The following is an 11,934-nucleotide window of genomic DNA, read 5'->3' on the forward strand; positions in this document are numbered from 1 at the left end:
TTATAGTCCATCATTCATAACTAATATATGCTGTAAAAATATATGGACAAATTGGGAGGGGTTTGTCTGTAATTTTCCACATGTGTTTTGCATTGTTTATTTACATTGCTAGGTATTTAAGCCTGTTATTTTTACTTGATGTTTATGCACCTGAGGAAGACCATTGTATTGGTCGAAACGCATTGTGCCAGTATTCTTACTATATTTTATATTGAATAAAGAAGTATTTTAGCAAAACTTGGTTCCTGAAATTTTATCCAGGAGGAGTTGAAGTTTCGGTTTCCTGGGGGACCATTACCATTGCGGCTATTTCCCGTACTGGAATTACTTACCTGCAATTACAGTAGAGAGCCGACTCATATGGCACTCTAAATTGTGAGTTTTTCCAGTTATACGTATATTTGAAAATTTTTCTATATATGTTGCCCTATGAAGGTTCTGTCATATTTATTACAGATTGCTGAAAAATTATCCATTGTGTGCGCCAACTTCTCTCTCTTTCTCTACAAGTCATAGTGGACATGTTCTCAGGATGGCCAGAAGCCTTCCCTGTCACCAGCATAACTGCCAAGACCACAGCCAAAGGTCTACTCACCGAAATCGTCTGCAGATATGGAGTTCCTGAGGTGCTAGAAAGTGACCAGGGTACAGCCTTCACTGCACTACTGACCAAAGAGATCTGGGCAGCACTGGGGGTGACCCTTGCATTCCACACACCCTATCACCCACAGAGTAGTGGTAAGGTAGAACGCATAAATGGCACTCTGAAGGCCAGAATGCTCAAGATGGCCCAAGAGACTAACCTGTCCTGGCCAGAAAGTCTTCCCATAGCTTTGTTTAGCGTGAGGTATACACCAAGAGGGCGGTTTAGCCTATCCCCATATGAGATTTTGTTTGGTTCAGCTCCCAGGCTAGGCTGTTACTTTCCTCAGCAGCTCACAGAAATGGTAAATGCTTATTACACAGAATGACTATACACAAACCAACAGGGTCAACTCCAATGAAGCTTACCTTAAACATAGAACACCCTAGTCCAGGAGAAACTGGAGAGTATATAATGGGAATGTACTGGAGAGGGGGTGGTTCCTATTTCTATTCATGTTTCTATTTACAAGACATGTACAAATCACCTGAGTGGGTAGACACAAGACACGACTGTTAACCCTCTCAAACCGCATATCAAGACTCTTAAGGACATCATAGGCGTGCGCACGGGGTGTGCCGGGTGTGCCTGGGCACACCCTAATCCCCGCGGCACACCTATGGATTGAGTCCTGCACTTTTTTTGTGCAGGAACGCTGTTCCTGCAGGCACTCAGCGCCCCCCTTCCTCCCCCCCATGTCCCCCCTGTCATGGATGGGAGGGGGGGCAAGAGGTTATGGACCCCCCCCCCCCCATCGGCTCTCTCAATATCAGCCGCGGCGAGGGAGCTGTGAGCTCTCTGCTCCCTCTCGCCGCGCGCTGCTTGCTGATGCTGGGAGCCAGAATATGACGTCATATTCCGGCTCCCAGCTACAGCAGACAGCCCGTGCGGCGAGAGGGAGCAGAAAGCTCACAGCTCCCTCGCCGCGGCTGATATTGAGAGAGCCGCCCGACCCACTGGACCCCAGGGACAAGTCCACGCCAGCACTCCAGGTAGGGAGGCTGGGTGGACATTTTTTTAATTAAAAAAATAATAATTTGTGTGTGTGAATGTGTGTGTGTGTGTCTGTGACTGTGTGTGTGTGTGTCTGTGACTGTGTGTGTGTGTCTGTATGTGTGTCTGTGAATGTGTGTGTGTGTGTGTGTGTGTCTGTGAATATGTGTGTGTCTGAGTGTCTGTGAATATGTGTGTGTCTGTGAATGTGTGTGTGTGTGTGTCTGTGAATGTGTGTGTGTGTCTGTGAATGTGTGTGTGTCTGTGAATGTGTGTGTGTCTGTGAATGTGTGTGTGTGTCTGTGAATGTGTGTGTGTGTCTGTGAATGTGTGTGTGTGTCTGTGAATCTGTGAATGTGTGTCTGTGAATGTGTATGTGTGTCTGTGTATGTGTGTCTGTGAATGTGTATGTGTGTCTGTGAATGTGTATGTGTGTCTGTGAATGTGTATGTGTGTCAGTGTATGTGTGTCAGTGTATGTGAATATGTGTGTCTGTGAATGTGTGTGTCTATGAATGTATGAGTGTGTGTGTGTCTGTGAGTGTATGTGTGTGTGTTTGAGTATGCGTGTCAATGTGTGTGTGTGTATATATGTATATATATATATATATATATACACACACACACACACACACAGGAGTGTATATTATTTTTTTGGGGGGGTGGGAATCTTGGTTCCCACACTTTATTCCCCAGGACTTTATTCTCCCCTGTCGGCTCATGCAGAACCGGCGCTGAGTGTCGGCTCTGCTCTAAGCCTCCATGGGCCGGCGGGGAGATCAAAGATCTACCTCACCGGCCCACAGCAGCATGAAGGGAGGCAGGAGAGGACCCGGGGAGCTCTAGACAGCAGCTCCGCCAGGTTCCTCTGGCAAGATCTGAGCGTTGCCGCGGCAACGCTCAGATCTCACGAGAGTTAACTCTAGCCCCGCAGGCTAGAGTTCACTCTCCACTGGACCACCAGGGATGGCACATGGCAGCAAGGATCCCCCCTCCCTACATAAGGTAAGAAGGGAGGGGGGATATTTACTAATCTGCCCCCACCTCCACAATCTGTCCAAACATACAGCACACACACACACATACAGCACCCACACACAAAAAGCACCTACAGACATACAGCACTCTCACACAAACAGCACACACACAGCACCCTCACACACACACAGCACACACACAGCACCCTCACACACACAACACCCAAACAGCACCCTCACACACACAACACACATACAGCACCCTCACACACACAGTACACTAACCGCACCCTCACAAACACACACAGCACCTTTACAAACACACAACACCATCACACACAGCACACTAACAACACCCTCGCAAACACACACACACAAACAGCACCCTCAGAAATACATGACACCCACACACATCACACAAACAGCACCCTCACACACACAGCACCATCACACAAACAGCACCCTCACACAGCACACTAACAGGACCCTCACACACACACACAAACACCCTCAACCACATAGCACACTACCAGCACCCTCACACATACACACACACAGCAGCACCCTTACACACACCACCTTCACACAGCACACTAACAGCACACACACACACACACACACACACAGCAGTGTATGTATATATGTGTGTGTGTATATATATATATATATATATATATACATATACATGCGGCGTGTGTTTGTGCTTTAGGGTGCACACCCTAATGCAATAGGCTGCGCACGCCTATGAAGGACATGGTAGCTATAGCTAACCCTACATTTGAAGACACTATGGCAGTAGAGACTGTTTTTTCAGACACTAACTTATGGCTTGAATGGATGAGATATAATGCCAATTCTCATAATAAAACTGTTATGTTTGTGGTGGGGCCACACCCCATCTGGGTACAGTGCCAATGAACCTACCTCCTGATGTTGAAACATGTTTTCTAAGTCTCTATGTACAGTTAAAAAGCAATTCATCAGCATGTGAATCATGGAAAAAGGTATACCCATTAACCCAAAAGGATATCAAGCCACCTGATGGAGTCACGGTATATCCAGGTAATTACACTTGCAACTCCATGCACAGTGACACAGGTACATTTGTGGGAAAATTCCCCTCTGGATATTGTGTTACTTATCGAGAGCCTCCGGTTGCCCTGTTAACAAATCAAGTTAGATCCCTGGGAGACATTTATTGGCTATGTAACTCAGATCCAGATTGACAGGCCTATGGTAGGCCAAAATTGGCTAAAATTAAAAAATTGGCCAAAATTATTATGCCCATACACATGTAAGATAATCACCAGGGTCCTCTGGATTCACCACACACATATTTTAGAGTAAAAAGAGACACTCCTGTAAAGGGCAGCTTTGACCCTCACATATACATAGATGCCATAGGAGTGCCAAATGAATTTAAAGCAAGAGATGAAGTTGCGGCAGGATTCAAATCCATGATTCCGCTCATCACTGCTAATAAAAATGTAAATTGGATCAACTACACCTATTATAACCAGCAGCGCTTTGTCAACTATACTAGAGATGCCCTCCAGGGCCAGGCAGAGCAGTTGCAGGCTACCTCCCAAATGACCTTTCAAAATAGAATGGCCCTAGATATGATACTAGCAGAGGGGAGGAGTGTGTAAAATACTTCCAGACAGCATGACATGCTGTACTTTCATCCCTAACAACACAGGCCCCAATGGGAAGGTAACCATGGCAATTGAAAAATTGGAAAGTCTCTCAGAAGAATTAAAAAGGAATTCAGGGGTCACTAATTCATGGGATAGGTGGTTTTGATGGTTGAATGGTTGGCAGAAGGTGCTCTTCCAGGTAGGAATGGCTGTTTTAACAGTGATGCTTCTCTTTGTTATCTTTGTCTGTTGTGTGCTATCATGTGTTCAGAAATACCTACAGAAGACAGTTGACCAGACCATTGACCGCACCACCAAAACTTTCCTTCACCAGGAGATTGATGACAAAAACTGTGATACACCTCTACAGTCCCACCATACCAAATATCCAACTACTTCCCTTTAAGGAGAGCATAGGGACAGCATCTTTCTCTACGGGCAAAGCCTGTTGTGGGAAAGGTAGTGGACAAGCCACTACTGGTCCTAGCGCAGCGGAAGTGTTCGAGAGGTCTGTTAGACAGATGTGCTGCAGCCTTTTAGGGATAGTGTTAGGGATAGTAGGTAGTTGTTTTAGATGGTAAATAGTCATTTTAAGGGGGGACTGTTATGGACAGAATATTAACTTTAGTAAAATGCCTATTTACTCTGTGCATCTGTGTTCATTATTAACTGCTCAAACTGGCTGTTAGGAGTTACCCCTCCCATCGACTAACCACCCAATTAACAAGATGTCGCTGGAATGTGGAGAACTGCATGATGACAGTGACATCACACCCTGTGGGCTGTGCATTAGATTAACCACTTAACACCTAACCAATTGTTGATGTATTTTCTCTGTTATCTATAATTATGCATATGATGTATTTCTGCTTTATAAGGGGCATACCGGCCCCCTGGATTAAACATTCAAGTTTTTCATTAACTTGAAACTTGTGTCTGGTGTGAATTACTTTTGGGAGCGTGCACGCATTTAATTCAATTTGGACAGGGGCAGATATACAAAATTACCAAACACTTGATTTGATCCTTAACAGTATGTATACCACCAATAAAAGCATTGCAGTTCTACATTTTGGGTGTTAAAAGATATATGTCGGGGGGCGTGGCCTGGACGCTGAGCTGAGCGGACGCAGGACGAAGCTGCTCCCGCTCCAAATGCTGAATCAGTCGGGAAAATGCCACTAAACGACTCCAAAACCCGTCAAACGAGACACCAACTGAAAGCTGCTGACAAGGGCTACGCGTTGGTGCCAAATACCAGGTACCGACGACAGAACACCCGGCAAAGTAACCTGAGGCCTACAAGCACGGCCGGCATGGGGGAGGCGGCCGCTCCTCCGTTGCCGGCGACAGCTTACAAACAGAGCCTAGGTCCACGTTCCTCCCCCCTATGGACCGGCGGGGGTTATCCCGGTCCCAGCGACCCAATACCTGCTGCCAAGCGACGAAGGGGTAACCCGAAAACGACGGCCAATCTGTGCAGCTGCAGACAAGATGGCGGACTCCACATGGTCTCCCACTACATGGGACCTACTGGAGCCGCTGGAGGTCCGCCTTGATAAGCTATTCACAGCCTTTTGGGAGAAGCTCGAAAGCAAACCACGAAACATGAAACCGCCACCTGGCCCGCAGCACCCTCCCCGCTCCGCTCCAAGCTTGATCAGTCGGGAGGCTTATGAGACGCCATCTGAGAAGAGGCGGAGGAGACGTGTGAAACCCAAAACACATTTAAGACTGCTTCACTCAGGCAACAGAGTCTCTACCAGGCCTAAAGATGCGCCTCAAGGCCCGAAGCTATACCTACAACGACAGGGACGCGGTCCTGGGGGCCACCCACACTGCCTTCCCAGGCTGAAGACCACATGGAGTCTGAATCCAAGACACCGACCACACCGTCAGAGGCTCACCCGCCGCTGGCGGCGGCGAAACATCCGAGCCCTACATGGCGCCCAAAATAGGGAAGACCTGGCCTCTTTGAGCTACCGAGTCAGTGGAACACAGGTGACGGCCTTCACGGAAACCTGGGGCTGGCAGACGGCTACCGCAGGCCCGTACCAAGTCACACCCCTATGGAACTTTCAAATTGCCGAGGCCATTTTTCTCCCCTCTCAGACGCGCACGGAGGATCTACCCAGCAACGGTATAGGCTGACCCAGCCCCACTAATGGACAGTTTCACTACCATCACGCTTGGCTAGGAACTGTTTAGTCGTTAATGGTGTTACCATGTTCTCTTCTCTTACTCTGTAGAGCATAATATATTGAGAGATTACTATTATTAAGCACAGCCAGTCATATTTAAGCATGATATGTATTTTTCCAGTTCTAGGAGCTAATTAATGACCACACATACTCACCTGCTCTCAGGCGACATACTAATTCTCTCGCAAATACTATACAGAGCTGATAAGGCAACTGTTTTAGGCAACTGTTGAGAGCAGATGTTAGATGCACCTATAGGAGTTTCAACTACTTCAATGACTTTAGTGATGACCCAGTTAGCATGAACCTAGTCCTGTAGATCTAAATACCTACCTTACTTAATCTAGAGACGTCACGCACAAATTGTTATTATTCACTGTGTGCCTAAGCTATTGTATAATCTAAGGTTAATCTCCTATAGTCTATCAGAATAGGCTCAGCCACTAGCTACAACGTGCTTTAGTTTCGCTACAAGTTAACTTACCTACTTAAAAAATGAAGCATTGTCACCCAGGAAATGTAATTTTCTGAAAATATCGATGTACTAATCCTTTACTGTAAATTGTTTTTACATTTCCCTCCCCTTTTCGTTCTGTACCCCATCTTATATGCTTCAATAAAAGAAAGATTGACAAAAAAAAAAAAGATATATGTCCTGGGAATGCTCAAGTCAGAGGTTTCTCAATAATCGTCACATTTATAACCTGTCAGAAAGAAGACAGGCTTCAGTCACAAATACACACTATGTGTGTGTGATCCTTTAAAGTCAATTGTGATAGAGCACTAAAATTTGATTGAGTAGGATATTTTGGACTGGCCCTAGACTGACAGTTGCCATTGTGTCCATCCCCAGCATAAACTCTCCCCACCAGACAAACAAAAGCAAGGACCCATTTATGAATATATCAATCATATGCCAAAACTTCAATTGGCCCCCAAAAGCAGAGCTCCAGACAAGAAGGTAATAGACCTAAGATCAGCAGTTCCCAACCTGTTGTACACATACAAACAGTGGTATGCGGAAAGATTTCTGTAAGGGCAGAACTGACTTTGGCATCCATTTGGAAACTTCAGCTGCCAGTCAATAATTAGCACCACATCATGTCATCCCCTTTCAGCCACCATGATGATGATGGAGATTTTGCCTGCTTGAGATAATTTAATCCTTTTTACATGATGTGCTGAAAAAAAAAAATCTGTCTTCTTTGTTCTAGTTCTTACTTATTTTGTGTATATATATATATATTAGTTTTTCCACACACAATAAGGGTGTCAGTGATCAGCAAAATCTGGAGCAATAGGGAGTCTCTCAAGCTCAGTCCATAAAGAAACAGACAGATTCACAGTGGATATGACAATTTGTTTAATTTGTTTGCTCCTCATGTATACATACTCTTTGATGTACCCATACCATGAACTGGGGATTGGTATACATCAATATTTTATGGCTGTATTTTTTTATATTTGTGACGGTGTCGATGCACACATCCATGGATCAAGGGGAATTTCCCTGGAACCCATGGGTCTGGTATCCCACACTCTCCTTTGTTGTTATCATCCTTTTATATTTTTATTCTTATGTGTTATATATGGGGCCTCATATGTTCACTATGTTTATTATTCATATATGATTACATACTTATGTTGTCTTATGGAAGAGTGTATGTAAAATATGTAATTTGCTGAAATTATGTTATGTATCATTGTCCAACACTGTGTACTATTAATTTATTATAATGTGGGGTATTGTGTATAATAGTGTTGGCCTACATTCTGGGGTAATCTGGTTTAGACTGCATCATTTTTATGCTACAATTTATATGGAATGTACCATTTGTTTGATAAATCTTTAAATAGCCGCTATGCATTAGAAGGATTTTCCCCTTTGATTTACAATAATTTTGGCCACTTCATTCTCCTGTAGATACTCTGCACCACCGGAACATGTGGTCACGCCCATACGCAATGACGTCATCGAAACCCGGAAGTAACTCCCCGTATTGGGCAGAGGATTTCACACATTATATGAATAGCAAGTACCTCCCTTTAGCCAGGTGATCACTTTTAGGGTTATTAGTCTCAATCTATAGGACATATAAGTGGGAATATAGATCAATCAGTGAGAGGCCCCCAGAGGAAGGCCTCATAGTCGATACGTTGGTGTTTTCATTTCTCCTGCTCTTGGTCAGTATACCTTTTTTTTTTTTGTCAATCTTTCTTTTATTGAGACATACGAGATGGGATACAAAATAAAGAGAGGGAAATGCAAGAACATTTTACAGTATAGGGTTAGTACATCATTAACTTGGAGAAATTACATTTCCTGAATAGTGATGCCTCATTTTTTGTTGTTTTGTTATGTCGTGTAGCAAAAACATATTCAAGTCCAACAGTGTAGTAATACATTATGAAAGTCAGGTAGTTCTGCGCTGTATACACCATTCAGTCTAGATAACAGGGTGTGCTATGAGATTTTATGCTATATGAACTGAGGAATAGCGTTATTGTGCTTCTAGTGGGTCAGTGGGAGCAAAGTTAAACGTCAGGCATGCCATGTACTATATAAAAGTTGCGGTGGTAAGCAGTAACAAAGCGATACATCACGTGACATTTAAAATAGCACTTAGTAGTGTACAGGTTAGTATGGTTACGCACGTTATGGTACCTCATGACTAGTAAACAATTATATAACATATATGAGTCAGGTGTGACGGGTAACGCTTGGACGGGCTTGCTTAAGCTCAGTTTAAACGGTAAGAAGCATGCTAGCCCAGGCACTCCCTCATTTGCTTTTATGGGTACCGTTCAGGTACATGTTAATTGTGTGCAGGAGTGTATTGTGGTATTAGATTAGCTCTGCCAGTACAACAATGCTGCCCAAGCTAAAAGATTAGTCACATGGCTAATTTGTCTCAGAAGGTAAAAAAGTAAACAGCACGTCTATGTGGTGCGACATACCAGGAAAAAACAGTGCAATTATAACGTAGTCTGCGTTAAAGGCAATAATTATAAACATAGCATTTCATCGTTTGCAAGTAGGATATAGAGAAATTTTAAAAAAAAAGAAAGTGAGAGGAGAGAGTTAGAAATCGCTGCATGTCTGCAAATCAGTCCTGTTCAGCCCATACCGGTTCGCGGCAGGATGTCATCAAGGATGGGAAGGCAAAGGGTGTCGGAGCGGCAATTGCGGGGCGACGACCCCCTCCAGCCCCAGGCCCTTATAGAGGGTGGCATCGTCTGACCACTGACTCGAGGGCTTTGTGAGTTCGAGGCATTCCCATATCGGGTGCAGATGGAGCCGGTTTTCAGTCGCCACCTGTGGGGGGGCATTCCTCCTGCAGGGTGGCCGATGCTGTGGAGGTAGTCTTCTCACGGCCCTCAGTCTGTGCCCGGAGTGGGGCGCCTGTTCCCCCCAACCCCAGTCTTGCGGTCTGGCTGCAATTGCGGTGGTATCTTTCTCCACTCCCCGTGGGCAAGGTCTAGCTTGCACTTATCTGGCAGGGAGTGCAGGTTCGCTTGCAGCCGTTTCCCTAGCCTGTGCCAGAATCGGGCAAAAGCAGCATCTATTCGCCACTGGATGTTGCTGTGATCCTCTATCTCAGGTAGGCATTTTGGCTTGCTTGGTGTGCGTGTCGCCGCCATTTTGGGTGCGCCATGTGCTAGGCTGCCCAGGCGTTGCGGTTCGTCGAGTTGTATGGTTGGCTCATTACTGCCACGCCAGTCGCTTGATGTGGACCGAGATGACCCCCATCGGTCCAGAGGGGGTAGTGAGATGACAATCTCGAGGGATCCATGTCCAGGTCAGTCAGCATGGGGAGCGGTTGTCTCCCTGCTGCCCGATCTCCGGTAGGCCTCAGTGCAGATTGTCGGGTTCCCAGGGGGTTACAGGCTTGATTTTGGTATCGGGTGATACCCCCGGGTGTCCCCTTCATGGTAGCTCCTCTCCAGTGTGCGATTGCGCTGATTTGTTGGGGGATTACCCCCAAAAAGTGCAGAGTGAAGCTGGAGCTGAGGTTCAGCACAACCACTCTGCCTGGATGCTAGGCTCCACCCCCGGTCAGTATACCTCTTTATGGGTATTTGCATTAAACACTATTACTGTGGTTTTGGTACTATAAACTGGTTATGCACTATACTATGCACTTTCTTTCGGTCAAGATATTTTGATGTACTCTTTATGCAAGAATAAGCACTTTTATGTGCAAAACCTTGGTGTGCCTTGGGATCGTTATTATTTCTATTATATGTATATATCCGTTGTGGGAACGGATCTTTTATCTTAAAGAGCACCCTGTACTTTGTATACCACATACATGCTAACCATTTTCAGTTGAGCTCTTCCTATAGTTACATGTTTGCATATTTAAGTCTGAGCCTGAAACTAAACGACATTCTATTTATGTTTATAAACGTAGGTTTCTTAAAATTGATCAGATAATATAATAATATGGCTCGGTGTGGGAAAATAAAAGATGTATATAGGGGGGCGGGGCCGGACCGCCATGCGGAGCAGTCGCAAGATGGTGCAGCTCCTACTGAATCTCCGGTTTTACCGCACAAAGACGACTTGATAAGTGCCTGACAGCGACGATCCAGTGCAGCAAGCCACCCTGGTTCCGAGGAGAGGCTTGCTGCAAAGTTCTAGTCCCTCGGAGGGGCGCTCTCCGTCGCCCACGATGGGGACCGCTCGGGCGGTGAGTAGAGCAGACGGCCGCTGCCCTGCTATCCTGCCCACCAGCAGTCAGAGCGAAGCACAAAGCTGGGTGGAACTGGCCCTGTCCTCCCCCCTCTGGACCGGGGGGGGGGGGGGGGGGGGGATCCCGGTCCCCACCCGAATCCTGCCGGCGTGCAGCAACATCGGCACTCCAGGCTGTGACAGAGGCCCCAATCATCAAGGGCCGTAATCAAAATGGCGGAGACCGCATGTCGAGCCACCCGAGAAGCACTCCCCTCACAATGGCAGCAGGCCGGCATGAGCCATATGGGAACTGGCGGTCACCTGCAAAGACCCATCTGGAGCCTGGCAAAACTGGCGGAGAAGCCGGAGCCACCTCAAGCCGACACAACCAGCACCACAAGCAACCACTCACCTAAACACCACCACCGGCCCAACTCAAAGAGGAAGCAGTGAATCTCCAGCCGTACCACGCAAGACACATGGACACGACGAGACTACGGGGACTTACCTCCCGCCCGAGACAGGCACTTAAAGGAACCGCAAGTACACCAATAGGGGACTTTCACTATACCTAACAGCGGTTCCTGGGCCCTTACCCTTCTGCCACTTTTAAGCTACCCAATGGGGTCTCCTGGCACAAAGCCGTCGACTATCACCTTGCCGGACTGGGGGCCACCCGGGGTGGAAAGAATCAAATTGCAATTACACATGTTTTAGCGAAGATGCCTTAACATATATACACTAGACGTGCTAGATTACTCAGTGCCTAGGCTATATTCTTTAATTGCAATAATTAATCTAAGAGA

Source organism: Pelobates fuscus, chromosome 1 (assembly GCF_036172605.1).
Source record: "Pelobates fuscus isolate aPelFus1 chromosome 1, aPelFus1.pri, whole genome shotgun sequence".
In the NCBI taxonomy this organism is placed as follows: domain Eukaryota; kingdom Metazoa; phylum Chordata; class Amphibia; order Anura; family Pelobatidae; genus Pelobates; species Pelobates fuscus.